We start from the raw sequence: 5,506 nt of genomic DNA on the forward strand, positions 1-5,506 counted from the left end.
TCTTACCTCTCCGGAGGTGGGAGTTCCCAGTAGTTCGCGCTCGCCTCCATGCCGTGTCACTATGGCGCGGCATCAAAGCGTCATGAATGAATAACGGAGAGGGTGTTCCGGCGTAAATGTACGCTAATAATGAACGTAAACTCCGTAGATGTGGAGAAGGAGATACGTAAAATGCGTAACTCTCGATCTCCTGGAATGGAACAAGGGTAACTCCAACCTCTAGAGGGAAGAGTGTATCATAACCATTTACAATTATCTCAATCCATTACAAATGAGAGTACAATAAAAAAATAATATACAGTTATATAAAAACTTATGTGCATTGATCTCTGAAAAAAATATATATATATATTTTACACACTTAGGGTAATGTTAAAATTCAAAAAAGGGGTCTTGCAAAAAACTACCTCCCAATGATAAATTCATGTCAATTGATATATATAATAAATAAACATGTAAATAGATATCAACTTATACCAAACATCGAATTAAAAAAAAAAAAAAAAAAAAAAAAATTTTTTAGAAGCCATATTCCAAAAATGCCAATAAATACATATAGTAAATATACATACAAATGGATATCACAATTTACTACACATCCAAAAATTAATAACTATAAATGTATAAGAAAATATAAAAAAAATATATATGTATAGATCAGTAATAACGAGTTTAACTATTAAAATTTTTAAAAATTTTTTTTAAAATTTTTCCAAAACTTCGTTCAAACCGAAAGGGATTAGGGTATTTAATCTATAAATCCAAAACATCTCTCTCGTTCTCAATTGTGCGAACGAGAGAGTGTGGATGTGTTCTAAAGGTGTAATTTTCATAACCTTGGGATTTTTATTGTGTTTTTCTAAAAAATGGCGAGAAACACTATGCTTAAAATAACCCGTTGAAATGTTGAATCTATGTTGGTTCGCCCTGATATTCAGAGCGTTCATAGTACGTCCTATGTACTGCAGTCCACACGGACATTCAATCAAGTATATTACAAATTTTGAGCAACAGTTTAAAAATTGGTTGATTTTTATGTGCTTTTTTTCTTTCGGACAGTACACTGATTTTCTCCCTTGCGTGATGCTCTCACAACATTTACATTTTTTCTTACCACAACGGTAGACTCCTGTTGCCAAAGGTTTTTTTATTGTTGTTGTTTCTATAGCAAGTTTATTTTGTGGATTGGATGGAGCTAATGTATTTTGTATTGTTTTGTTTCTACGATAGATTATCTTGGGGCTGTCACATATTTCTTTATTTAGAATAGAGTCTTTCAATAAAATATTCCAATTGTTTCTCAATATTTTTTCTATTCTTGTTGCTTGACAATTGTATTTCGTAATGAATAACACATTACTTTCTGCATCGATTTTATTTGTTTTTTGGAGCAATGCAGTTGGGTCAGTGGATTCGTTAAGCGCTTTTGTATAGGCTGCATCAATTAAATTAGCGGGGTAGCCTTTTTGTTTAAAACGACCTTTTAAAATTTCAGCTTGTGAAGAGTATATTTCAGTTGATGAACAATTTCTACGAATTCTTTTGAACTGTCCGTAAGGAATGTTCGTCTTCCATTCCTTCTTATGGCAGCTTGAAAATTTTAAAAAACTGTTGCAATCAGTCTTTTTAAAATGGGTTTTGGTTTCTATGTGACCCTTCTCAGAGGATATCACTAGGTCCAAAAATATTACCTCCGTCTTGCTCAAATCATGTTCAAATTTCAAATTAAAAGAATTATTATTTGTCTCCAAAGCAAATTTTTTAAGATCATCTATTTCACCTTCCCAAATCAATAAAATATCGTCGATAAAACGTCTAAAAAATACAATTCTCGGGTCATTAAAAATAATTCGTTCAAAAAATCCCATAAAAAGATTAGCGTAACTCGGGGCGAATTTCGTGCCCATCGCCGTACCATTGGTCTGTAGATAAAAAATCCCATTGTATAAAAAATAATTATTTTTCAATATAAAGTTTATGGCATCAATTAAAAAATTTTTTTGTTTTAATGGCATTAAATTATTTTTAATTGATGCCATAAACTTTATATTGAAAAATAATTATTTTTTATACAATGGGATTTTTTATCTACAGACCAATGGTACGGCGATGGGCACGAAATTCGCCCCGAGTTACGCTAATCTTTTTATGGGATTTTTTGAACGAATTATTTTTAATGACCCGAGAATTGTATTTTTTAGACGTTTTATCGACGATATTTTATTGATTTGGGAAGGTGAAATAGATGATCTTAAAAAATTTGCTTTGGAGACAAATAATAATTCTTTTAATTTGAAATTTGAACATGATTTGAGCAAGACGGAGGTAATATTTTTGGACCTAGTGATATCCTCTGAGAAGGGTCACATAGAAACCAAAACCCATTTTAAAAAGACTGATTGCAACAGTTTTTTAAAATTTTCAAGCTGCCATAAGAAGGAATGGAAGACGAACATTCCTTACGGACAGTTCAAAAGAATTCGTAGAAATTGTTCATCAACTGAAATATACTCTTCACAAGCTGAAATTTTAAAAGGTCGTTTTAAACAAAAAGGCTACCCCGCTAATTTAATTGATGCAGCCTATACAAAAGCGCTTAACGAATCCACTGACCCAACTGCATTGCTCCAAAAAACAAATAAAATCGATGCAGAAAGTAATGTGTTATTCATTACGAAATACAATTGTCAAGCAACAAGAATAGAAAAAATATTGAGAAACAATTGGAATATTTTATTGAAAGACTCTATTCTAAATAAAGAAATATGTGACAGCCCCAAGATAATCTATCGTAGAAACAAAACAATACAAAATACATTAGCTCCATCCAATCCACAAAATAAACTTGCTATAGAAACAACAACAATAAAAAAACCTTTGGCAACAGGAGTCTACCGTTGTGGTAAGAAAAAATGTAAATGTTGTGAGAGCATCACGCAAGGGAGAAAATCAGTGTACTGTCCGAAAGAAAAAAAGCACATAAAAATCAACCAATTTTTAAACTGTTGCTCAAAATTTGTAATATACTTGATTGAATGTCCGTGTGGACTGCAGTACATAGGACGTACTATGAACGCTCTGAATATCAGGGCGAACCAACATAGATTCAACATTTCAACGGGTTATTTTAAGCATAGTGTTTCTCGCCATTTTTTAGAAAAACACAATAAAAATCCCAAGGTTATGAAAATTACACCTTTAGAACACATCCACACTCTCTCGTTCGCACAATTGAGAACGAGAGAGATGTTTTGGATTTATAGATTAAATACCCTAATCCCTTTCGGTTTGAATGAAGTTTTGGAAAAATTTTAAAAAAAATTTTTAAAAATTTTAATAGTTAAACTCGTTATTACTGATCTATACATATATATTTTTTTTATATTTTCTTATACATTTATAGTTATTAATTTTTGGATGTGTAGTAAATTGTGATATCCATTTGTATGTATATTTACTATATGTATTTATTGGCATTTTTGGAATATGGCTTCTAAAAAATTTTTTTTTTTTTTTTTTTTTTTTTTTTTTAATTCGATGTTTGGTATAAGTTGATATCTATTTACATGTTTATTTATTATATATATCAATTGACATGAATTTATCATTGGGAGGTAGTTTTTTGCAAGACCCCTTTTTTGAATTTTAACATTACCCTAAGTGTGTAAAATATATATATATATTTTTTTCAGAGATCAATGCACATAAGTTTTTATATAACTGTATATTATTTTTTTATTGTACTCTCATTTGTAATGGATTGAGATAATTGTAAATGGTTATGATACACTCTTCCCTCTAGAGGTTGGAGTTACCCTTGTTCCATTCCAGGAGATCGAGAGTTACGCATTTTACGTATCTCCTTCTCCACATCTACGGAGTTTACGTTCATTATTAGCGTACATTTACGCCGGAACACCCTCTCCGTTATTCATTCATGACGCTTTGATGCCGCGCCATAGTGACACGGCATGGAGGCGAGCGCGAACTACTGGGAACTCCCACCTCCGGAGAGGTAAGACTTGCTATATAATGTGGGATTGTTTGTATGTTATTTATACTTGATAAAGGCGTTTTATAGAACGCTGAAACGCGTTGTAAAGACCTTTGCTGCAGAGCTATTCCCTGCAGCATGCTTTGTATTTTTATTCTTTGGAATTAAAACCAGTGAATTATATGTTCAATTACTGTCTGCTACGACAGTTTATATTCATTTTTTTCTCGTAAGAGAAACTCGACAGCAGCGCGGAAAGATTTTTTTGCCTTGGAACTTTATCTTTTAACCCATTGAGGGGATTTTCTCCCTTTGGGGTTTTGTTTCTTTCCTGGCGACTCTCCTTCCTCATCGAAGGATATTGGGATTCTCTTCATTTACTACGGGTCTACCTGGACTACAGGTGCCAGCGGGCAGCTCCCGTATGATCGTCTGGTCTATGGGAACCCCGCTGGGCACCAGGTGAGTCCTTTTCACTATTTATTTCCTGGTGGCGCGGATCATTATTTTGAATTAAAAACCCACATGAAATATACAATGCGAATATCAAACTATATATAACAGCCCTATTGAAGTGGAGAAGACTCCCACTCTCATATGTAAGCAGATGCCATCTGTTTAAGATGGTCCAATTTCCTCGTCTTCTATACATATTCCACACCCTCCCAGTGTACCTCACCCCTGTAGATGAAAAAAGGATAAACTACCTCTTAAGAACATTCATCTGGAAGGGAAGCAGGTGTAGGATCCCATTTAATATCCTTAGACAACCGCGGTCTAATGGAGGGCTGAATCTTCCTAACATAAGAACATAGAACATAGCGGCACTAACCATAATAATAATAGATTGGGGGCAACAGACATCGTTTTTCGCGGACATTCAGGCAGAACAGAAACTTGTGCCCCAGATAGCCCTCCCCAACTTTCTACATTTAACATTCCAAATGATCCCAGATGAGCACAGAGAAAACCCCCTTGTAATGTCAACGTGGAAAGCATGGCAGAAATTCCGAAAAATAACCTCACTGCACCCGAATTTCTCACCCTATCTAACATTACTAAATAATCCGTATTTCCAAGCCAATTTCTCACATCACGAATTCTGTCACTGGCACGCCGGGGGAATAGTCAATATTGAATCTTTACTACACCGAAATACACATTAAATGCTGTCACTGGGAGATCTGTAGGCTAAATACCCACAAATTCACTTCACCCTCTTCCCATACCTACAGGCCAAAAGCTATATAGACAAAGTATTGCTTAAAATACCTGTAATTGAGTGGCTGGGACTGAACCAGATGCAACTGAGGCATCCCCCTGGAGCGAAACGCCACATATAGACCATGATATTTCAAAAACAGCGCTTTCTAAGTGGTACATAGACATACCTGAACTAACAGTACTGCTGCTGTTAAAAGCTTTGCGGTATAGTATAGTCTCCCTCCCATTGAGTAGATATATCACAGAGCGTATATCACCCCCCAGCGAGGCTACAAGATTGGACTATAT

This window comes from Eleutherodactylus coqui, chromosome 3 (assembly GCF_035609145.1).
Source record: "Eleutherodactylus coqui strain aEleCoq1 chromosome 3, aEleCoq1.hap1, whole genome shotgun sequence".
NCBI classification, from domain to species: Eukaryota; Metazoa; Chordata; class Amphibia; order Anura; family Eleutherodactylidae; genus Eleutherodactylus; species Eleutherodactylus coqui.